We start from the raw sequence: 25,934 nt of genomic DNA, 5'->3' as shown, positions 1-25,934 counted from the left end.
AAAAAAGAAAAGATTGACTCTGTCTTCAAAGCGCGGGAGTTTCTGAGACTGCAACTGGGAGAGTCTGGTGAGGATGGCAAAGAAGATGGAGACAGCAAACCTAGCGATACAGCTGCTTCTTCCAGTTCTACTTCTGACAAGGACTCTGCTTCTGAGAAGGGGGCAGCGGCCCCCAAACGCGATTACCAATTGAGGTGAAGAAAGGACAAAATAAAATGAAGGCTGAAGAACTCTGAATTGTGCCTTATAAGCATTTATTAAATGTTGATGTGGTTATCTCTAAACAGTGAAATTATTAACTATAAAGATAAATAATATAGCTTAAATGACCATGTTCAATGTAATGATAGCATTTTAGACTAAAACTGATACAAGCTGTTGTAATGATCTCCTATACTTGGGTTTTTAGTGGTTTACTTTCCTTTCTCCCTTAGCGGTAATTTCCCCCTCCCTTTTTTCATTGTAGTTTGTAGAAAAATGCAATAAAAAATCCCCTTCAGGGGGCCAAAAGAAAAAGAAAAAAGGAAAGTCTTGACATCAACTTGAACATCATGGCAGAACCCATCGATTGTGATTAAAATTAATTTGGACTTTGATTAAAATTAGGAGGAAAGAAATACGCAAAATATTTATTTATTTATAGATTGAACTTGTTAGTCTCACCCCTACCTTCATTGTATATGTTAAAGTGAACTCTACACCATAATCAATCATGTCAGAGATTGTTTGCTATTTAATTTGATTTGCATTTGTTATCAATAATTCTCACATTTTACTTTTTGCAGAACTAGAGATGATTCAACTATCTGAAATTACTGTAACTAAGATCCTTGTTACTCTATATTTTAGGTTGTTCCCCTTCCCTGACCCTGTAGAGTTTTAGTTTTAGAAAAGCAATAAAAATGTTTAAAAAGAGAGAGAGAGAGAGAGAGAATATGAATCAGTAAGGTCACCCAAGGGCACCCAGCTTCAGGGCGAAATGAAGATTTGAACATAGCTCTTCCAGATCCAGCACTCTAACCACTACACAACACCTCCTTCCCTTTCACACCTGCAGGTCTCCTTATCGTACAAATGCTGGTTGTTCTGTTTACTGGAGCCCTGTTCCTTCCTGCTTATCCAGTTACAGGTGGGAATTCTAGTGCCCTTTCTCACAATATGGAACGACACAATAAAAAAACCCCTGCTTCTACCCTCACCCACGTCCTGTTCCACTTCTACTTTTCAATAGTTTTTTCACTTTTTGAAATTATTCTCACCCAGTTTGGATGCCTGACTGCCTATTCAGCAGTCCTGACTAACACAGGCTCTTTCACATAGTTTGAAGTTCTCCCCCCCAGTTTTGTACACACCCACTTATCTAGCAATCTCAAAGACAAACCTCTCTGCAATGTTCTCCTTCTCCTTTTGCTCCAATCCCACTCAACCACATATTTCAGTAATGTGGAAAGCAGGCTTGTGAGTGGCTACGCAGCACAAGAAAGGCAGTGCTGGGAACAACACACAATCTGATCACTTCTCCAGAGGCAGCAGGTTGTCTTTCCAAGCTGCACTCCAAAACAAAAAGGGAAACGACATGGAAAGTACCAAAGCATGGATCTGACCATAAGGATAACCCGCAGCAGCCCACATTGACTTCTGAGCCACACAGCCGTGTGGATAGAACCAGCCACACGCATCCTACATAAGCCACGCATTTACCACGAACTGGCAGGCAGGTTCTGGTAGCTTATCCCTATCAGAATCATCACCCCTGACAGCATGGTGAGAGTCAGCACAGATTGAATGAAAACTGCAGCCGCTGTCCAGTGAACATATAGAGTCGCCTTATATTCAGGGGCAGCTACGCCAGATGTGTGCTGGATCACGGGTGGGCGACTGGACTCACAGTCAGGTGTACAGTGGGGAATCTCACCTTAAAAACCACACATTCACTTGGCATTCAGAAGGGAAAGAAGGAGCTTCCAGTTTCCCTTTCACGTCACTTTCACCAGCCCCTCTGTTGTCTGTTTTGCTGGTGAAAGAGGGGTGGAGGGAAAACCAGAAGTTCCTTCTCCACCCTTACAGCACTGAGTGAACAAGAGCTCTTAAAGCTAGGTATAACAAACGCTATGGTGAAGATTATGGAGACCAAAGAAATTATTAGGCTAATTAAACTGTGTGTTAAGAAACTGAATATTAACAGCACATCTGTCAGGGCTCTCAAGGTACGCTTGGTATGTTATTTGGGCACTGCCTTTCCAATGCAACGGCCAAAGTACTTTTATTAATTGACAGTACCAAAGCTCAAAAGAGCTTTTACTCTGGCCAGAATGGAATTCTCTTCCTTCAGCAGTCTTGGAGGCAGATGTTAAAAAGTGTTGTATGCAAATAGGATATGTAGATGCTCACTTGATAAAGTTGAAACTATTGAGCATATGATTATGGAGTGTCCTATATTTAATGAGTTGAGGGCCAGTTTAATTACTCCTTTAATCCAAACTAGGAATAAGGCCCGTCGAGGAAACAAATACAATGAGCTCAGTGTGCTACGTCACATTGGCTGTCATGGGGGGCCACCTCAGCAGAGTATAAGGACAAAGAGTCCACCATTTTCTCTAGAAGAACTGATCTCTGCCATCTGGAGAGCAGTTGTAATTCTAAGTGATCTCCAGCCATCACCTTGAGATTGGCAACATTGGTTTCCCAGGAGAAAAAGTACAATCTTTCTCTGCAGTGGGGACTAAAGCAGCTTACATCATTCTCCTCTCCTCTCCCCCATTTGATCTGCACAATAACCCTGTGAGGTAAGTTAGGCTGAAAGTCTATGACTGGTCTGAAACCATCCACGCAGCTTCCACAGCAAGAACCTGGGTCTGGTAGACCCCGCTCTGTGGTATTGCCTGGTATCACAACAGAACTCCAGACAACAGACCTCTCTCTCCCTCTGGAGAAAATAACTGCTTTGGAGGGTGACCTCTGTGGCATTCTGTTCAGTTGAGGCTGCTCTTCTCCTTAAACTCTGGCTTCTGTAGACTCCACCACAAAATTTCCCAACCTGGAGCTGGCAACCCTAATCAGGACTGGCCCCAATGAGTTTCCTCCCAAAGGCCAAATTAGGCGTGGAAAGGGTCTCCCCCCACCACTTTTTGCTGACAGAATTAAGCTTGGTTGTCTAGCAACAGGCATTGAAGGGAAAGTAGGGCTGACAGCTTTGAGTAGGGAAATACCTGGAGATTTGGGGGTGTGTGAATCCTGTGGAGGGCAGCATTTGGGGAGGTGAAGGACTCAGCAGGGTATAATGCCATAGGGTCTACTGTCCAAAGCAGCCAGTTTCTCCAGGGGAACTGATCTCTGTCATCAATTGTAACAGTGGGAGATCTCCAGGTCCCACCTGGAGATTGGCAACCCTAGGGAAAAGTCAGACACACAGCAGGAGGTTAAAGAGAATGGTTTGACGGTCGCTGGCTCACCTCACTAAGCCAGCCAGCCATGGCGGAGCCAAGCAGGAGGGACAGCCATTTTCTCAGTTTATTCTGACAGGAAAGTGGCCAAGCTAGCAGTGGGTGGGGGAGAGGAGCGGACCCAGCTCCCAGCCAATGGCACATGAGTGCTCTTGAGTGGTGGTTGATGGGCCAATTGCTGATGGAGCACACTGCACAGCCAATGGGAGAGCTGGAAATGACCAAAACATAATGGAATTATATATATAGGATAAGATGATGTAGTACAAGGGCACAGGTGACTTGGTTATTATTGGGTACAAATTATTCTTTTACTCTTTCTGTAGCAAAATTTGTAGAGGAAACAATCAAATAGCAGAAGAATATCAAGTAAGGAATTAATTTTATTTTACTATTTTATTTTCTGCTTAAGGCTATAGCTGTATGAGAAGTAATAGATAGAGAGCTTTTAAAGGTGAGTTCCCCTGATGTACATTTGACTGTGAGTCCGGTTACACACATGTGACCTGGCATTTGTAGGGACATATCATGTAGCTTGATCCTGAGTCAGACCACCTAACTCCAAACTGCACACTCTGAACTAGCAGCAGTTCTCCAAGAAAGAACTTCCACAGTTCCACGAAGAAGAGATGCCAAACCAGGCACGAGACATTCTGCAGGAACAGGAACGACTCCTTCGTCAGTTTCTCAGGAAAGCCAGTGGGGTATAATGGTTGGATTGTCAGACTAGGATCAGGTTTGCATCTACACTCTGCCATGCAAGCTTGGTGAATGTCCTTGGTTATGCAAGCAGAAGTAGCATTGTGGTTCATACAATTCCCATCTATCTCTGCCCACCTCAAGTCTCTCACTGGTTGCCAGCCAAGGTACATGCATAAGGCTGACTTTCTTAAAAGTTATGCTAGGGCTCAAGACTGGATGGAGATTGCCCGCTGGCAGCAGGTAAGGTAAAGGTAAAGGTTTCCCTTGCTCGAAAGCCAGTCGAATCCGACTCTAGGGATGCGGTGCTCATCTCCATTTCCAAGCCGAAGAGCCAGCGCACAGAAACCCTATTGCTGCCTTTAGTACGACTGTCCTGTAAGAATTTTCAAAGATCCCAACAAAGCCAGTGCAATGCTGGAAAATGCACCCTGAACTAATTCTGTGAACAACAACAAAATGACAGGCTTGTATTTCTACAGCACAGCTAGCTTTTGCATATGGTTCTTAAGACGATAATTATGCCTACTCCAATGCTGATTAAAGCCAGCAGCTTAAACCCGTTTTAATAAAGCAGGTTTGGGAGCAAGCTACATATTGTGTGCAGAGAAGCATCACCCAATTTTTCAACCCCATTTTTTCAAAGAAAAGTAGCTCCAGAGGCTGTTATGACAGAGGGGGAGAAGCAGAGATGAAAAGAGAGTTTAATTCTCCCCTCCCCGCATGCATACACACACACCTGTCTCCCCCTCCAAACACCTCCCCAGGCAGCTTCCCCAAACTCCTGCCAGGCTTTGAAACATGCTTTAGAAAGGAAATAAATAATCAGGTGAAATGCATCAGGAAAATGTTTTGCGGAGACATGTCCATCCCAAAACAGAAACAGAAACTGCCCTTCCCACCAGTTGCCAGCCAATTGGTCGGTTGTCATCAGCAAACCTCTGAATAGCAGCATCAGGGGAGGATGTTGGTCTCTAAGCCCTGCGTTAGTCCTCCACATAGACTTGACAGTCCTCCATGCCTGCTGGTATTCAACTGAGGAGCGGGGGGAGATATCAGTGATGCACTGAAGTCATTTCCAGTAGGAACCCAGAAGTAACATCTGCAACACTCTAGGAATCTTACAGTTTTTACCATATAGATCAGATGAAATCCTAGAGTATGTGACATGACTTCCACATTCTGGCTGGAAGCGACATGAATGCATTGCTGACATCCTTTTCCATGTCCCACCTCCAGAAGTCTCCTGGTGGTTCTAGATATGTGCATGGTTACCTTACAGCCAAGGTAGCTGGTTTGCTGCTGCAGGAAAGAGTACGCTGAACAAAATGGACCACTGGTCAGATCCAGCAGGGCACCTCTTATGTTCTTATTTTATCATGCTGTATTGTAAATTGCTTCATAAGCCACATGACAGAAATGCATTAAATAAACTAGAAAATGAACATAGTTCACACATGAACATACGAGGCTACCTGCTATTCAACCAGAATACTGGTCTATCAAGGTCAGTTTTCCTGACTCCAATTAGCAGCAGCACCTCTCCAGGGTCTCAGGTTGAGGTCTTTCACATGACCAGCTATATGCCCTTTTTCAGTGGAAATGGCCAGAGATTCAGGCACTTTCTGCATACAGGCACATGCTTTGCCACTGAGCCACAGTTCTGTCTTTCAGAATGGGAGGCCTCGCTTGGCACATCTCATTACAAGGTATTCTGCATCTTTTCTGGCCTCTTTAGAAACATGGTCAAGCTGAAGTCCAAACCTGAAACAAAGCCAGCCCCCCAAAGTGCATACCAGTTCCCATTTTAAACACTTGAGGTTCAAGGGAGGTATTACACCACAAAGAGGTGTAATTCCAACCATCCTGTCAGACTTGAGCTTCATTGGCTGCTATTACCTAATTCCCAGCATACAATTCTTACAATGGGGGGGATACAAGAGCACAGAACTGGTACGTTAGTGGTTGTGTTACTCTAATCCAGTCTCTTGTTAGAAGCAACAACACACTTCTTGCCAAGCTTCCATGGCATATGCCTTGGTTTGTCCTCTCCCACCTGCAGGTGACTTTTTTTTACATATACAATAAAAATATTGTACAAAGAACAAAAGCTTTTATTGTTACCCAATGGGCACTTCAATTTACCAGATTAAAAAAAAGAGATAATAAATTACAAAGTTTATGAACAGAGACCGAGACATAACTGTATAGCCTGGATTTCCTTAACTTAAGGGCATGTAATAATTTAAAAACCCAGTCTTAAAACAGAACATTGCTGAACACAATCATAAATACGCGAGCTTCCTCCTCTGTCTCTAACACGTGGCCATTTTGTAAGGACTGTTGCTGTTCAGGTGAAAAGGGTAAGATGTTCAAGACACCCCACTTCTTAGCATGATGCTGCTTCAAGCACTACCAGAAAGGCTTCCAGGCAATGCTCCCTCTAAGATGTGGAGTCCTGTGAGCAAAAATTCTACTTTGTGAGCTACTGGCATTAAAGTTGTGAATGAGCAATTTGGCTACTGCATACATTAGTTTGCTCTGGAACCATCCTTCCTGAGCCAAGACAAAAATGTGCGAGCTGGAGGCTAAAAAACTGAGCTAACTCACACTAACTCAGCTTAGAGGGAACAGAAAATTGAGCAGAAGGGACCTATGGTTAATTATCACGTAACTCTGTACAAAACAAAGCTCTCTGGAAATATTCTGCAACAAACCTGCCCCAACTTTTAGAGAAGTTGCTTCCAGGTGCAAAAGCAGGCTGGCAACACCTCCCCACCAACAGAGACACAACCCTGTTACAAAAAGCGCAGCCCCCAATCTGGAACAAGTAGAGTCTTTATCAACACAGGGTAGGAAGATGTCACTAGGAACTGACACTTGGGCTGCCCCAGGGATAGAATGTCCTCTCCCCTACACTCTTTAAAGCTATGTAGAGCAATGGCAGAAAGTGAAGAGGACCAAAAGAGCAGCGCACAAAAGAGGAGAGCACAAAAGTTGGCTTGAAACTCAACAGTGACAGAATTCACATTCCTGGGATCCAAGATCACTGCAAACGGTGACTGCAGCCATGAAATTAAAAGACGCCTGCTCCGTGGGAAGAAAGCTATGGCAAACCTAGACAGCATAATAAAAAGTAGAGACATCACCCTGCCAACAAAAGTCTGTATGGTCAAAGCAATGGTATTCCCAGTAATAATGTATGGCTGTGAGAGTTGGGCCATGAGGAAGGTCGAGAGCCAAAGAATAGATGCTTTCAAATTATGGTGCTGGAGAAGACTCTTGAGATTCCCTTGGACTGCAAGGAGATCAAATCAGTCAATCCTAAAAGAAGTCAATCCTAAAAGAAATCAACCCTGACTGTTCCCTGGAAGGCCAAATACTGAAGCTGAAGCTCAAATACTTTGGCCACCAAATGAGAAGGGAGCCCTCACTGGAGAAGACCCTGATGCTGGGAAAGACTGAAGGTAAAAGAAGAAGGGGACGGCAAAGGATGAGATGGTTAAACAATGTTATCAATGCAACAAACATGAAATTAAGCAAACTCCAGAGGATGGCAGAAGATAGGAGGGCCTGACGTTATTTGGTCCATGGGGTCGCGAAAAGTCGGACTTGACTGTGTGACTGAACAACAACAACAAAAAGAGCCATTTGATGGAATTACCCTGAGTTTGGGGGTGGGGTGTCATGAATATGAGGGTGAAACCCAGCCCCATATCTCTAACACACTGGCCCAGGGACCATTTTGGCTCAGGAAAATGACCTGGGGGAGAAGGGGAGAAGGCATGAGGCCCTCCTCCACACACAATAGTTCCCAAGCTAAGTCTGGCCCCCACAGAATTTTTTTTAAAAAACATGCAGCTGTGGTTAAGCAAATCGGGTTCAGGGAAGCATTTCTTGGAAGTTGTGGCCAAGTGGCTAAGAGAAAACCACTTTAAATTGAATCCAGCTAAGACGGAGACAATGCTAGTTGAAAAAGCCAGTGTTCTAAGAGGCATTTTAACCACCATTTCATGGTGTCATTATGGCTCTGGTGGATTCGGTTAAGAGTCTCATGGATGGAGAATCAGGTCAGTGTTGTTGCTAGGACTGCTTTCTTTCAGTTACATCAAACCCTAAAACTGCATCTCCTCTTAGATATACAGCTGATGTAGCACCACTAATCCATGCGACTGTAACCTTGAGACTAGATTACTGCAACATGCTCTGCATGGGATTGTCTTTGAAGCCAAGTTGCAGATTTCTATTAGGAGACAATGCAGCTGTCCAGTTGCTGATAGGAGCTTGCAAATTTGGCCATATTACTGAAATCTTGAAACATCACATGCTGGTTGGATTCTGAGTTCACTCCAAGCTTGGAAGCCCTGAATGGTCTGGGACCAACATACCTGCTGGACCAAATCTTTCAATATAAGCCCTTGCAATTGCTCAGCTGCATATAGGCCCAACACTGAGGGAGGTTAGGGCAATTTCAGCTTGTGCTCGGCTTTTCCAGGGTAGCTCCAGTTCTTCAGAACAGGCTGCCAATAGAAACACGAAGAAGTGCAAATCACTGGGGATCTTTAGGAAAAAAGGCAAAGCTGAATTATTTAAAGGGGCCTTTGGAAATGGACCTCCGGTTGTGCTGATTGTCAGAATCTACTGTTGATAGTTTTAATGCCAGTGTGGTGTAGCAGTTAGACTGCCAGGCTAGGATCTGAGAGACCCAAATTCGAATCCCAAATCTGCAATGGAAACTTAAGGGCAATTCTGCATCTAGCATTCACTCCACATTTTCTCAACTGGGAGGGCAAAGTGCAATTTAAAACCACATTCAAACACCTCAGGGAAACACCGTACTGACTGCAAAATCACCCCTGAATGGCAATAAATCTATGCAGAAGGTGCCATAAAATCCGATGATCAAAGAAAGTGAAAGCAGCATGCAATGCAGAGGGGAATTTCTGTTCCAACGGGGGTTTGCTAAAACAACGGAGGGAAAAGCCAATGCAGAATCAGCCTCTGTGCGTGACCTGGGGCCAGTTAGATCCCTTCAGCCTAATTTATCTCAGATGATTGTTGTTGTGAGGATGCAATAGAGGACAGGAGAATGAAGGCCACTGGAGGAAAATGGGGGATAAATGAAGCCATTTAAAAAAAAAAAAATCTGTATACTGGGGAGCAGTGCTCCCTCTAAGCTGAGTTTCCTCTGCATTGCATGCTGCTTTCACTTTCTTTGATCATCTGTTGATAGTTTTAATGTTTTACTGCATAAATTAGTCTGTTCTTTAGCCTCCGGCTCACACATTTTTGTCTCACCTCAGGAAGGATGGCTCCAGAGCAGACTAATTTATGCAGTAGCCAAATCTCTTGCTCACAGCTTTAATGTCAGTTGCTCACAAAATAGAATTTTTGCTCACAGGACTCTACAGCTTAGAGGGAGCATTGCCGGGGAGCCACTTTGAGTGCATGCCATAAAAGCAGTATATAAATATTGCATTAAAATTGTAACCTGTGCTATTTTTCTCGTGTAATTAAAACAGGCTTATTTCCTTCCCATTTAGCAAGTTACAGTTTAAGCCATCAACTTTGCCTGCCCCAACTTCACTAGCATTCAAATACTGCTGAGTTTGGTAAGCCACTGCATTTACCACAAGTGGATGCCAAGACTCAGTTCTAGCCCAAAAAACAGGATTACCTGGATGCGGATGAAGGAATTGGGGAGAAAAGGGAGTGGCAGCTTAATCCAGGGACTCCAAAGTCTGCTGCATCGGCAGAAACATGGAAGAAACTGGACTTGGGCTATCCAGTAGCAGTAAAGGGAAATGGAAAGACTTACTGGAGGGAAGCAATGCTGAAAAACCATGGCAGAGTGGAAGTTGTGCATACATTCATAGGAGACAGCACTCGATATAAGGTCTGGATGCTATGGCACAAAACAAGCATGTCCTACTGATTTTTTTAAAAGTACCACTGTTACATAAAGCTGCGTTCTTGTTTCAAAGGCTGCCTGAACATAAGAAGCTGCCCTTTACCTAAGTCAGACCACTGATCTACCAAGGTCAGTACTGTCTACTCTGACCAGCAGCGGCTGTTCAGGTTCTCCAGTAGGGACTTTTTTTACACCACCTACCACCTGATCCTTTTAACTGACGATGCCATGGATTGAAGCTGGGACCTTCTGCAAGCAAAGCAGATGATCTGCCCCTAAAACACAGCCCTAAAATACACTGTGAGGCAATCCAAAACAGATATGGTGGGGGAAACAGGATAATCATAGAATGTTAGAGTTGGAAGGGATCTTGCAGGTCAACTAGTCCAACCCCCTGCACTCTGCAGGGTGTGTGTACGTGTGTGTGTACATGTATAAAACATACCCACACACATATATTAGAAGACACAATCTATATATTAAATACAAAAGACTGCAATGAAATATCAATGGTCATTTGTTATCCTGTTTGTAGGTATAACCTCTTTTTTTGGGGGGGGGGGCAGAGAACAGAGAAAACTGTTCCTTCCATGTTGGTGGGGGGGGGGGCAGAGAACAGAGAAAACTGTTCCTTCCAGAGCCTTTCCCCTCCAGTTCCCAGCCCCCTAGCCATGGTGGTACAAAAGGGGGTTGGGCCCCATCAATCATTTGTCATGCCCCTCCAATCAGAACTAGAGGTTGGATGAGAACTCTCTCAGATCTGTCACAATTCTTCTTTTTTTTCTTGTTGCCAATGAGGGAGGGAGTCTCCTTCTCTCCTCTCACCTCCCTCCCCGGCTTTCCCTTGGCACTTTTGTTTCCTGCACAAAGCAGTTGCTCCTACCTGCTCAGAAGCACGTGACACAGTCCTTTACATGCCTCAGCTCCCTAGCTTGTTCCAGCCACGGATTCCCCTCATCAGCAGCACATAAGGTAGGAGCTTTTTGTTTTTTTGCTTTATATTGACCAGGGGGGCAGGGAGAATTCCAACATGGCTGGCAACAGAGGGGGTCAGTGGCGGAAGCAGCCTTTGTATTCCACCTTCCACAAGTGGACTCGTGACCCTTTTACAGTGTGTGCAGGCACCCACACATCTGATTTGCCCCTTGAAAACACTTCGGAGAGGAAGAGCTCTGCACCACAAGCCCACAGTGGACTGGGTCATTACAGCATTTTAAAATCATTGTACAATGGCACTGATGAACTGGTGCTGGCCACGATTTTGCCTTCTCTTTTAGCTGGACTCAGGGAGGGGGGGAGATCACTGTACCTGTAGGGGGAGACCCCCCCCCCCCCAGCTTCCCTTCCCATCTGTGTGAAGCAATAAAGCCACCCTTCCCCGGCATGCCAGGCAGGCTCATCATCATCAGAGTTTATTACGGTCAGAGACCCATCACACAGCATACAGGAACAAACAAGACAGTCCCAGGTTACCAAAGCATTACAGAAGTGAGACATCATAAGAAGTTTTAAGGAGGGGCTTGCGCTTTGTAAATGCAACCACCTTGCCAGGCAGGCTATAGATGTGACAGAAGTGTGCGCGTGCACATGCTTACTAGGGTTACCAACTCCATGTTGGGAAATTCCTGGAGATTTTGGCAATGGAACCTCAGAAGCTGGGGGAGAGATGTGAATTGGGTATAATGTCATAGAATCTACCCTCTGAAGTAGCCATTTTACAGTAAGAGCTGTGCAACAGTGGAGTCAGCTGCCTAGGGAGGTGGTGAGCTCCCCCTCACTGGCAGTCTTAAAACAGCAGCTGGACAAACACTAGTCAGGGATGCTCTAGGCCAGTGGTGGCGAACCTATGGCACAGGTGCCAGAGGTGGCACTTAGAGCCCTCTCTGTTGGCACGCGTGCCATCGCCCCAGCCAGGCCCAGACCATCATTAAAGTGTCGAATTCTCTGCCAAATAATTTTAAGTAAATGAAAGCATTTGGGATTGCTTTCCTTACTTTGTTTGGATCATCTTAAGTTAATGTATGAGTTGTTTTTTCTAAAGTAAAACCTCAGTATTCAGGTTAAATTGCCGTGTTGGCACTTTGCGATAAATAAGTGGGTTTTAGGTCGCAGTTTGGCCACTCGGTCTCTAAAAGGTTCGCCATCACTGCTCTAGTCTGATCCTGCATTGAGCAGAGGGTTGGACTAGATGGGCTGTCTGGCCCCTTCCAGCTCTGTGATTCTATAATTCTGTAGTCTGGTGATCACTTGTAATTCTGGGAGATCTCCAGGCCCCACGTAGGGCTGACAACCCTATTACATTCCAGTTCGAGTGCCTATAGCTATTCTCGAGTCTTCCTATAGCAAGTCACATAGAGCCAAACCAGAGCAGGGTTGTTGGGGTTTTTTTTTGGGGGGGGGGGTTGAGTTCAACGGGAGATGGTGTTGTGAATCAAAGGGGCCATCGATCCAAGAACAGACACCCTTCCGTGTGTTCTGTGAGCAAAGCCTCATTTCATGCTCAGAGGAAGAAACAGACACTTTTATGGTGATACATTGGTGGTGGTGGTGGTGGGGATTCCCATTTGACACACTGCAACCCAGGAAGGTGGAAGTGGAACAAACAATACAGGTGGGGAAAATCTTCATGCATTTACAAGAAGCTGCTCATCATGTGTAAATAAAGGAAGGGGAAATTTGGTTTTAAACAAAATGGATTATTGTTTAACCTTCTTTGTAGAATGATCCCTTCTAGAGACTTTGTGCTGCATCATACCTCATTCACTGTGGTTCTGAAGTTGTTGCTGACTATTCCTGTTTCAACTGAATCAACTATAAGGAACTTCAGCAACCTGAATTAAGAACTATCTCAGGTCACAAGTGTCCCAAGATCAACTGAATGCTTCAGCAGTCATGGCAATTGAATCACATGAAGCAGAATATGTCGATTTTGATACTGTGGTGCACCATTTTGCTGCAGGAAAACAAGGCAGAAAGTGTTTTGATTTACACGCACCTAGAGATGTAAATTTCTAGAAAATGTCCAGGGCTTCACATCTCTATATGCATCACTGCCAGGACACTCAGGGGCTTTGGATTTCAGTCAGTTTTTGTTTGCAAAAATCATATGCAAGTCATATTTAAAAGAACATTGTTATAGAAAAAGAAATATAGTCGTTACACCAATGTTACATCTAAGTTATATTGTCTTTTTTGTTGTTCAGTTGCACAGTCGAGTCCGACTCTTTGCGACCCCATGGACCAGATCACGCCAGGCCTTCCTGTCTTCCGCCGTCCTCTGAAGTTGGCTCAATTTCATGTTCGTTGCATCCATGACACTGTCTGACCATCTCATCCTTTGCCATCCCCGTCTTCTTTGACCTTCAATCTTTCCCAGCATCAGGGTCTTCTCCAGTGAGTGCTCCCTTCTCATTTGGTGGCCAAAGTATTTGAGCTTCAGTTTCATTATCTGGCCTTCCAGGGAACAGTCAGGGTTGATTTCATTTAGGATTGACTGATTTGATCTTCTTGCAGTCCAAGGGACTCTCAAGAGTCTTCTTCAGCACCATAGTTCAAAAGAATCTATTCTTCGGCGCTCGGCCTTCCTTATAGTCCAACTCTCGCAGCCATACATGACTACTGGGAATACCATTGCTTTGACCATGCGGACTTTTGTTGGCAGGGTGATATCTCTACTTTTTATCATGCTGTTTAGGTTCGCCATCGCTTTCCTCCCAAGGAGCAGGCATCAAAAGTTTTAATTTCATGGCTGCTGTCACAGTCTGCGGTGATCTGGGATCCCAGGAACGTGAAGTCTGTCACCACTTCCACAACTTCCCCTTCTATTTGCCAAGGAGTGATGGGGCCGGATGCCATGATCTTAGGGTTTTTTTGATGTTGAGCTTCAAGCCCACTTCTGCACTCTCCTCTTTTACTCTGAGCAAGAGGCTCTTGAGCTCCTCTTCACTTTCTGCCATTAGAGTGGTATCGTCTGCATATCTGAAGTTGTTGATCTTTCCCCTAGCAATCTTAATTCCCGCTTGTGATTCATCCAGGCCAGCATTTCGCATGATGTACTCTGCATATATATTAAATAAGCAAGGTGACAGTATACATCCTTGTCGTACTCCTTTTCCTATGCTGAACCAATCAGTTGTTCCGTATCCGGTTCTAACTGTCGCTTCTTGGCCCTTATACAGGTTTCTCAAGAGACATGTGAGGTGGTCTGGTACTCCCATCTCTTTAAGGACCTGCCATAGTTTGTTGTGATCCACACAGTCAAAGGCTTTAGCATAGTCAATGAAGCAGAAGTAGATATTTTTCTGGTACTCTCTTGCTTTCTCCATAATCCAGCGAATGTTGGCAATATGATCTCTCGTTCCTCTACCTCTTCGAAACCCAGCTTGTACTTCTGGTAGTTCTCTATCCACGTACTGTTGAAGCCTAGCTTGTAGGATCTTGAGCATGACCTTGCTAGCGTGTGATATGAGTGCAATTGTGCGATAGTTTGAACATTCCTTGGCATTGCCCTTCTTTGGGATTGGAATGTATACTGATCTTTTCCAATCCTGTGGCCACTGTTGCGTTTTCCAAATTTGCTGGCAAATGGAGTGCAGAACTTTAACAGCATCCTCTTCTAAGACTTTGAATAGCTCAGCTGGGATACCATCACCTCCACTAGCTTTGTTGTTAGTAATGCTTTCTAAGGCCCATTTAACTTCACATTCCAGGATGTCTGGCTCGAGGTCAGTGATTATACCGTCGTGGTTGTCAAGGACATCGAGGTCTTTCTTGTATAGTTCTTCTGTGTATTCTTGCCATCTTTTCCTAATCTCTTCTGCTTCTGTTAGGTCCCTACCGTTTTTGTCCTTTATCATGGCCAGCTTTGCATGGAACGCTCCCTTGATTTCTCCAATTTTCTTGAAGAGATCTCTAGTCCTTCCCATTCTATTGTTTTCTTCTATTACTTTGCACTGTTCATTCAGGAAGGCCTCCTTATCTCTCCTTGCTGTTCTCTGGAAATCTGCGTTCAGTTGGGTAAATCTTTCCTTTTCGCCTTTGCCTTTCGCTTTCCTTCTTTCCTCTGCTATTTGTAAAGCCTCATCAGAAAGCCATTTTGCTTTCTTGCATTTCTTTTTCTTTGGTATGGTGGTGATTGCTGCCTCCTGTACAATGTCACGAACCTCCGTCCATAGTTCTTCAGGCACTCTATCTATCAAATCCAGACCCTTGAATCTATTCTTCACCTCTACTGTATATTCATCAGGGATGCGATCTAGGTCAAACCTGAATGGCCTCGTGGTTTTCCCGATTTTCTTCAGTTTAAGTCTGAATTTTGCAATGAGTAGCTCATGATCTGAGCCACAGTCAGCTCCAGGTCTTGTTTTTACTGACTGGATAGAGCTTCTCCATCTTTGACTGCAAATTATATAGTCAATCTGATTTCGGTGTTGCCCATCTGGTGATGTCCATGTGTAGAGTCGCCTCTTAGGTTGTTGGAAAAGGGTGTTCGCTATGATCAGTGTGTTCTCTTGACAAAACTCTGTTAACCTTTGCCCTGCTTCATTTTGCTTTCCAAGGCCAAACTTGTCTGTTATTCCGGTTACCTTTTGACTTCCTACTTTAACATTCCGTACCCCTATGATGATGAGGACATCATTTTTTGGTGTTAGTTCTATGAGGTGTTGTAGGTCTTATACAACCTAATAAAAGGTAACTAAGAAAGCAAAAGTTTGTTTTCATCAAAGTAAATTGAAATGGAAAAGGGAGTTGTTAAAGAAGGAAAGGTAGAACCAAAGGGAAGGAGCCAATTGGAAGGGGGTGTGGCTAGAGAAGAAAGAGGTTCTAACAAAGGGGGGAAGGGGGCCCAGTTACAGATTTTAGCTCAGGGCCTTCAAAAACTGGTAATCGCCCCTGCTTTCAAGAGCAAATTCTCTTTATAAAAAAAAGAAGGAGTTGAGGTAAAAAGGTGTGAATCCTGTTATACATCTTCCATAGGTGAATTTTTTAAACCTGTGGTGGGTGGGGTCTGATCACGTCTGATACTTTTTTGCATTTTCCTAGTTTTTGTAATCCTAGTCCTATTGCACTGCTTATTAGGTCTCTCACGCTGTTCAATTACATTGTTCTATGCCATGTAATCTACATTGATTCTCAAATAGAAAATCCGTAAATAAATTATAAAATCAGTAAATAAATTATAAAGTATAAATAAAGCAAATAAATAAAGATAGGCTCATCACCACTGTACTCAATTGCGTGTTTCCAATAAAATTTTTTCTGGCAGCAAGTTTCATGAGATCTCTCTCTCCTTTTCACTTTCTCAAGTCATCATCTTGAAAAGCCAGCCCCCACCCAATCTTTCACCCATTTTGGTGTATGATGTGAAAATACGCAGACAAACTGGCTAAGTGCTGTGCTGCAAATGAGGGTTAACGCCTGCATTGGCATTAGCTTTGCATCCTCTGTGTAATTTGCAAATTGCACACAAGGAAATAGTTTCAGAAATCTTAAGCGTGTTTTCAAACCTTGAGAAATGCCCCACACCAGTTAATAAGATTTAAAAATCCAACCAGACAAATTGCCCTGCATGGAATTTGTAATCCTTCCCTGGTTACACACCATCCACAGCATGGAAAAACAGTAAGAAGCAGGAGCATATTTGGCCTTGAAAGCTGGAAGTCAAGCCTCGGTCTTCTGATTCAAAAGGAGATTATGGTGCCTGAATTAGAGGGGTTTGAACACCGCTGCACCCAAAAACAAAGACTGGGGATGTCCCCGGACTGTACCAACTCCGAAGCCCACATAATTTGCCACTGAAACCTACCAGCTCCCCATTCCAATTTCGGCTCTGGGTCTGCGTGTGGGCGCTGGGTGGCCTCTCCTAACAGCTTCCCCCCCACCCACCCTCTTTTTCCCCTGTCACTAGCTTTTGAGATTTCATTCCAGTTTTGTCTGAAGAAGTGCATTTTGCACGCAAAAGCTTACACTTTAAATAAAACTTTCTTGGTCTCAAAGGTGCCACTTGACTCGAACTTTGTTTTGCTGCTTCTGACCTGTGAACTAGATAAAATCCTCCACATTCTGGAGGACGCGGTTAAAAGCTGGCCAATCCCCACTGACTGCCTGGGGCATAGACAGAGGAAATAGAGAACATTCAAAGACCGATGCACTTTTAAAAAAGGAAATAAAAATAAAATAATAATTATAACAACAACAACAATAATAATTCCAGCTTTTGATCATTTAATGTACTCCCACTATGCAGTAGCAGTAGCAATTTTAATTTGCCTGAGGGTAGCAAAAACTCTTCAGTCAGGCTGTACACCTTATCAGTAAACTGTCAACCATCCTTCCTGCTGGTCTTCCCATTGGCCAAGGCCTCATATATTCTTAGGAAACCATCCTGAACAATGTTTCCCTAGAGTCATGCCAACACTTTGCTAGCAAAGGCAATCACCAAAGCTACTTCTGTGGTCACAGGCCAATTCCATCTTGGTTTTGCCTTTGAGCAGCCATCCAAGCTAGTGTCCCGGTTGTCTCCTTTGCACCTGGGGCTCCTGAGGCCGACATCACCTGAGCCCTTTGTTCTCAGCCCTCACCAAGCTCTTCCATTTTCCTTGCAAGTCAGGAAATCCATTGCAACAAAAATGAACTCATTCCAACAAACTCAAGCAAGAACAATCCAGAAAACAAAAATAAACAAACATGGGACACACCCAGCTCCATAAACACACTTATTGTTAGCAAATGTGGCACGATCTGGGTGTGTGTTACCGAAAACACATAAACTTGCAAAAGGTTGCAAAAAGTGCAGGGCCTCTTTTAAATTCCACGGACGTGTGAAATTAAACGGAGCCATGCACCACACAGATTACAAGCTTGATGACAGATGCATCAGACAGCATTGCAAAAGCAGAGAATCCAGCACTGCTCCCCTCCAGATGCAAACCCCTTATCAAAAAATGAATCGTGCTACTAGAATGCGGTTGAGCCAGAAAGGTCGGCACAGACCTAAGCCATCAAACCAGATGAGCCAGCCTTCACAAGCAGCCTCGTAAGCCTGTTATCCCCACTCTGTATGCCAGCAATGAACATGTTCCACATGTTCTTTCGCTGTCCTTTACATCAGGTTTATAGGGATATAAGCTTATTGCCCCCCTCTTGGATAGACCAGCACTTGATGCAGATAGTGCTGATCTAGAGAGACTTTTCATAGAGGATAATCAGCAGATCTCCAGACAAATAGCAAAAGTCTGCTTGCAACTGGTAAAATTTCACAATAAGAAGCAGATCAAGTAGAATCCTCATTTACCTTTTGCATGACTCATAAGCAGTTTAGTTTTAAACATCTTATAATTATTTTGATATAATGGGCTGTTAAAATTATAATGATTTTAAGGTTATATGTTTATTTTTAGAGCTGAAAACTAATTTGCTTGTATTTAACGAACATGTATTATTTTGATAAATGGTTTTTGACCGCAAATAAACATCATTCATTCATTCATTCAACTGTGGTATAGCAGTTAGAGGTGTTGAACTTATGTGTTACAAAGGCCGGATCTGATATAAATGTCAGTTTGTCAGGTCGGGCCATGTGTGCCATAAAATGCAATGCCAGGTACTGGCGATATCTCTCCCTTATATATAATTGAGTAAGACGCAGCATCACGCAGCGGAGAGAAAATGCGCATCAACAGTGTTTGGAGGGTTGAACTGTCTGTCAGAAGCTTCCCCAGCTTCCATTGGTCGTGTTGCCTAAGTCCCACCTCAGAACACAAAGGCTGCGTCACGCAGCAGAGAGAAAATGCGCACCAACAGTGTTTGGAGGGTCGAGCTATCTGTCAGAAGGTTCCCCAGCTTCCATTGGCCGTGTCGCCTAAGTCCCACCTCAGAACACAAAGGCTGTAGCTCTCAGACGTCAAACTACTGCTGACAACCACCTGGTGGGTGAGTGGGACCAGGGAGCACTTGAAGAGCGGCAGCGCCGATAAGCCACTCACTGCCGCCCGACTCTCCCCCCACCCAACTAGACAGGGCTGGAGGGAATCAGTGGAAGGCCGCCAGCGGCGGCAGCTCATCACCACTCACTGCGGGCGGATTCCCCCCCCCTTATCCCACCCTCCCTCCATCTCTGTCTGGCTTACTGACTGTCTATGTCTCTCTCCCCCTCCCCCTTCTTCCTTCCTTCCTTCCTACCTTCCTTCCTCTCTTTCTCCAAACCCCTCTAACTATCCATCTACCTATCTACCACCCACCCACCCTACCTTTCTAGGGCCCATTGTCTTCGTCCACAATAGGCTTTGCTCCCTAGTAATCTTTATAAAGGACACAGGAAAACTCAATTAATGATACTATTTTTTTAACTCCAAATACAAAGAAAAGTAATCGGTTCCTAGCAGTGAAACCAATTGATCTACTGGGGAACCCACAAAAGCCTGGCTCTCCAAGATCCCCCCACCCCCCCTTGGCATTTCCCACAGAAGTAGCAGGGCTGAGGAAAAGACCTGACAGAGAGGCTGTTTCCAAACCCCCGGGGGGGGGGGCATTTTGTCCTTCCGTGATGCCTTTTCCCTCATGGGCTGAGAACAGCACCATTTGCTCACAGGCTGGATAACAGCTCTGGATAGGCCGGTTCCAGCCCACAGGATGTATGTTTGACACCCCTGAGTTAGAGTGTTGCAGTTACACAGGTGACAGGATATGGGTTGACTTAAGTCCCACTGGCATGCCCCTCCCATTGGCCATTTGTGCAGGATGCATAAATATGATATTCGTCCATCCCGTTGCCACCTGTTCCTTTTAGGTTCTCTGTCCAGCACCACTGTTCAAGTAGAGTACTTTGAGGAAAAACAGGGGCAATGGAAGAATTGAAAGCACTCTCTGAATTATTCTTGGTCCATTCAAAACAAATACAGAAGAATGAGAAACTGATCTACCAGTTTGGGAGAAAGACATCCTCCCCCAAGGACTCAGAAATGGTCAAATACTAACTCTACATTTTACCACAGGCCCAGAGACATGAAAGGTGTTCGCTGGGCACTCACAACCACACTGCTTCTGACAACCTCCCTGAGGAATCTGGACTCATCTTCTCATTATGTGACCAAAGTACGATAGCCTCAGTTAAATCATTTTAGCTTTAAAAAAGAGTTCAGGCTTGATTTGATCTAGAACCCACTTATTTGTCTTGTTGACAGTCGACAGCATCTGTAAACTCTCCTCCAACACCACGTTTCAAGTGAATCAACTTTCCTGTCAGTTTTTTCCACTCTCCAACTTCCGCACCCAAAGATAGTAATGCGGAATACTACAGTATGAATTACCTTGATCTTGGTCGCCAGCAGTACATTGTTATGCTTAAGGATCTCTTCTAGCTCCTTCATGGCTGCCATTCAAAGCCTCAATTTTCTTCTGATTTCTTGGTTTTAGACTCCATTTTGGTTGATGATGGAACCAAGGAACATCTTGAACAATTTCAATTTCTTCAATATCAACCTTGTTGTTCACTCACACAGTCAAGTTCGACTCTTCGCTCCCCCAGGGACCACATCACACCAGGCTCTCCTGTCCTCCAGAGTTCACTCAATTTCATGTTTGTTGCATTGATAACACTGTCTAATATCTCATCCTTTCTGCCCCCCTCTTCTTTGACCTTCAATCTTTCCCAGCATCTGGGACTTCACCAGTGAGAGCTCCCTTCTCATTTGGTGGCCAAAGTATTTGAGCTTCAGCATCTGGCCTTCTAGGGAACAGTCAGGGTTGATTTCCTTTAGGATTGACTGATCTGATCTCCTTGCAGTCCAAGGGACTCTCAAGAGTCTTCTCCAGCACCATAATTTGAAAGTATCTATTCTTCGGCACTCAGCCTTCCTTATGGTACAACTCTCGCAGCCATACATTACTACTGGGAATACCATCACTTTAAACCTGTGTAATTCCTCAGTAGTCATTACTTTTGCCTTACAGTCAGCTGTAATCTGCTTTTTACCTTCATCAGCAGTTGTTTCAAGTTTTCACTATGTTCTGCCAGTAATGTTGTGTCATCTGTATATCCCAAACTGTTAATATTCCTTCCACAAATTTTCGCTCCACCTTCATAGAAATCTAATAAAGCTTTCCTTATGTTATGGTCTGCATACAGATTGATCAGGGAGAGAGATAAAATACATCCTGATCTGATACCTCTGCCAATTTCTATATATGCTATCCTAACAGTAGCCTCCTGCCTTGGGTACAGATTGCACATCAAAACAGTCAGATGTCTCTTCAGCTGCCTGAAACATGTGTTCACAAGCACAAGTTGTTATATTCACAGAATTCTATGAGTTGCTCTCCTGCTTCATTTTGTGCTCCTACCCCTGATCTTTCAACAGTATCTGATTCTGCTCTGTTTGCTACTTTTGCATTCCAGTCATCTATAATTATCAGCACATCTTGTTTTGGGTGTGTGATCAACTTTCTTCTTGGACAGTTGCATAAAAGCTTTCAGTTTTCTCGTCAGCATCTCTAGTTGGAGCATAAACCTGAATGACGGTTATGTTGATAGGCTTTCCATGAAGTCTGATTGAGATTACTCGGTCAAACCTCACATTCTAGCCCGACTGCCTGTGCTACACATCTCACCTCACTATTAAATCAACTTTGTCTTGTCATTTCTAGAGTAAAATACTTTGCAATTTCCAAGTCCAAAAAACAGCTGAGTGGTAGGGATAAGCTTGATCCCTGCCACCCAGCTGTTTTGGGCTGTCTTGTACAGTCCATTTAAACTTTAAAGGGACCGCAGAAGGCAGTTCAAAAAACAGCTGTGTGGCAGGGAGGCACTCCCTGCTGTGCAGCTGTTTTATGCCGTCTTCTGCAGTCCCTTTAAAGTGACCACACAAGATAGCCCAAAACAGCTGCACAGCACCTCCCCACCCACCCAGCTGTTTTTGCAGCTTTCACAGGGAACAGCAAGCAGGGGTTTAAAAGGACTCAGAGTCCCTTTAAACCCCTGCTTCCTGCTAGATCCATGAACCACTCTAAAAGTTAGTGGAAGTTCGGGACGGTAGACACATCACGAACTTCTGTTCCCAAACCACAAACAGGGCAAGATTTGCAATGAATTTTGCTTTGTGGTTCAGTTCGTGCCCATCCCTAATCCCATGCATAATTTTGTAAACTTCTATCATGTCACCCCTCAATCGTCATTTCACTAAGCTAAAAAGCCCTAACCTCTTTAACCTTTCATCATAGGGAAGGTATTCCATCCCCTAACTCATTTTAGTTGCCGTTTTCTGCACCTTTTCCAATGCTATAATATCTTTCTCGAGGTACAGTGACCAGAACAGTACACAGTATTCGAAATGAGGCTGCACCATAGATTTATACAGAGGCATTATGATAGTGGCCAATTTGTTTTCAGTCCTCTTCCTAATCAGTGAGTTATCTACCACAACTCCAAGATCTCTCTCCTGGTCAGTCATCACCAGTTCAGACACCATCAACAAATATTTAAGTTGGGATTTTTTGCTCCAATGTGCATTACTTTGCACTTGCCCACATTGAACCTCATTTGCCATGTTATCATTGTACACATTTATCTGTAATGGCTCATTTGGACCTCAGCTTCCATTTCCAAACATAACTGCTAACAAGAATCTTGCTTATACTGTTGAGATCCGTTTATGGACTCCTGCCCGGTAGTCCTATCATATCCAACCACAACCCAATGGGTAAGTGATCCCACCTATGACCCTGTGAAGAAATGATTTTGTTGTTGTTGTTGGAGGTGTGAAATGAGCAAAAACTTCACTCTGAGTTTTAACATTTTGTTTTCTCTCTGGGCAGAGAACAGGCAGGAAGAGAGGAAGCCAGTTCAATTGCTTCCCAGACTTACCACAGCCCACCTTCATACAAATGCTAATAGGTCTAGCTAGAGACAATTGGATGGGCTAGTCCCCAACAGAGATTTGGAGGAATTAAGACTAGAAAGATTTCAGGAAGAAATTTCTGGAAATGTCAAGAAAAGCTTCCTTGACCGGGCCTGACCAGGTCAGTGGGTGTGGAAAAGAGAGAAGATAAAACTCCTGGAAGCAAGAGGAAGCTTTTTTTGTGCTGAGTCTCAGGTCAGACAGAACTCAACTGAGGTCTAGAGGAGGCAGCCATTAGCCATGTGTTGGCTTAGACAGCTGAAAGAAGCTTCAAGGTAATGACAACTCTGTAGAGATCTGTAACTTCCTAAGCTAAAGACCTTGTCCTAATATTTTAACATCTGATAGGGCAGTGGTGGGCAAACTCATTAGTCAAGAGAGCCAAATATCAACAGTACAACGATTGAAATTTATTTAATCCCTTGCTCAATCTTGTACTGTGCTAAAAGTATGCTTGTGAACATTTTCTCTTTAATAAATACTTTCTAACTTTTGATGCTGGTAGTGGTTCTCTTTACCACATAGACTGCCACCATCTAGGACATGCTTTTTTAAAAGGAGCACCAGTGGGAAGGCAGCCAGTTGGCAAATGGCTATTTCTTCAAGGGCACACAAGGCAGTAAACAGTCCACATGGTAACCAGGCACAGGGCAGCGGGAGACACAGAGGCAAGGCCTCAGAACTTGGATGGGAAGGTGGGAGTCCTGACCCTTCCAGCAGGCAATTCCTTACAAAGGTTAGGGGATGGCAGTGGTTACCTAAGAGAGAAAGAAAACCCTCTCCAGGTGTTGTGAAAACCTTAGAGGGCAGGGTGGAGCAGGACCTGCAGGCCTGAGCAGGACTGTTCTGCCACTGACTTGTGAGTCAGTTAGCAATCCCACCCCTCTCCAAAGATCATTCTGTGTTTCTCCCATTTTAGACAACCAACTCAAGACTGGATATTCCAAAGGTAGCTTTGAAGTATATGCCATCCATTCACTTCAAAGCTCAGTCCTAGGCAGAAAGATTCAAAGGTGCATCCCAGGAAGTTTGCAGAGTTGCAACTTTTATTCTCCTTTCCCTTCTAATGTCACGATTTCTTTTAAAACAGATTGAATCTTTCTTGTATTTATATTTCTTGTATTTATATTTATTTTAATCACATCTCCCATTTTTGGGGGGGACAAGCTGGCCCACAAACCCACTACCCATAAACAGCTGACACAATTTCACTCAATGCGCTAACACATACAGAAAGTCAGAAAAGACCAAACATATCTCAAAGGTCCAACAGAAGTCAGAACAAAAGATCCAACAAGGTCAAAGAGGACTAAAAGTTGAAAAGTTGCCAAACACTTTCTGCAAGTGGTCAGAACTTTCCAGAGTCTTGGCTCATTTCCATATGGTGGATTTGCTCTATCCTGGCTCTCAAAGAGGAGTGAGATTTTCAGAGCATCCATCCAACATTATCCTCAATCTGTGCTCTCACCTTCTGGGGTATCCCGGGGTTTATTCCAGTACTTCCAAAACCCAATTTGCTCTCATCTTTCTGGAAACATCAAACTACAATTGGATTTCCTTACAGTATGGATAAGAAGCTTCAGATTTCTGAACCTCCCCATACATCGCTTTAATGCCATTTCCCCCTCCCTGTAGCAAGAATTTTTTAAAAATTGGTAGTAAGTACACTGTTGTAACACTTTAAGGGATATGGTTACTACTGTTTTTCTTAAGTCACCAAGAAGCCCTTTGGCAGCAGTGGAAGGAGGTGAAAGGCAGTTGTAGGTGATCAGGAGGAGAGGATGGAGAATCACAGGAACAGTGAGTCCACAACGGTGAACTGATAGGGTGGTAGCAACACCAAAACAATGTGCTACCACTGCCCTGCCATTCCAAAGTTTTGGTGTCATCATCACCATCCTATCAGGTCAAGGCATTCCAAAGTTTTCACAGCCAATAACTTGCCAGGAATTGAGAAAGACTGCGTATGTGTTATGTTGATTTGTAAACTGTCTGAGGGATAAAGCCACACATTCGTATCAATCCAAACTTACTAGTTATTAATTCACCCTATTGGCTGTGCAAGGCAAATCAAAAGTTTGATTCTTATTTCTTATTCATATAAATTCATATTTATATCTCCTCTCACAAATGGTAGCTCCAGGTCTTACCAGAATTTCCAGCAATACCCTTTGTTACTGCCAATAAATATATGAGGCTGCATTCTTCAAACAAAAAATTCTTCCAAGCTGTGCCCCTCCTCAGCCCACCCATGGCAACTCTAATTTCAACCCTACGTCTACAGCATGTCATGCACATTTCTTTGGGTGTGCTAAAATTACTGTGTCAACAGTTTTCAGTGACTTAGAATCACGGAATCGTAGAATCAAGTGGCAATCAGCATTTCCTTGGGCGTGTAAGGAAGGGCCACAAGAACTAAGCACTGAGGCAACCCTTCCTGCCCTCCCTCTCATGATCTGCCTAAGTTCACAGAATCAGCATTGCTGACAAATGGCCATCTAGCCTGTTTGAAAACCTCTAAAGAAGGAAAGCCCACCACCTCCTGAGGAAGCCTGTTCCATTGAACTTCCATCGTTCTTCCTAATATTTAGCCGAAAACTCTTCTGATTTAATTTCAACCTGTTAATTCTGGTCCGACCTTCTGGGGCAACAGAAAACAACTCCGCACCATTGTTGCCATGCAAGCCTATCAATGTGTTTTTATGGAATATGAACTGTGCAAAGGGACTGTACAACATGGAGACCTGAGAATACCTGTTGAGACTGCACACCTGAAAGAGGGACACTTTCCTTTAGTGTTGCTCCCACAGTGATAGTCCAGAGTCACCAGCTTTCTTACCTGCTGTGAGATGAAGCAGTTCCATAAGCCAGCACCAAACCTCAGATGCCATGCCATGGAAAATCATGAGGACAGAGAACACCAGACACCACTAGGAATTTCTTCCAGCACATGTAGGCAACCTCTCTTCCCCCCCCCTCCTCTTCCAG

The sequence above is a fragment of the Gekko japonicus genome, unplaced genomic scaffold (genome assembly GCF_001447785.1).
Source record: "Gekko japonicus isolate JY-2015 unplaced genomic scaffold, Gekko_japonicus_V1.1 scaffold227, whole genome shotgun sequence".
In the NCBI taxonomy this organism is placed as follows: domain Eukaryota; kingdom Metazoa; phylum Chordata; class Lepidosauria; order Squamata; family Gekkonidae; genus Gekko; species Gekko japonicus.
The sequence above is the reverse complement of the archived record's forward strand: the minus strand, read 5'-3'. Positions refer to the sequence as shown.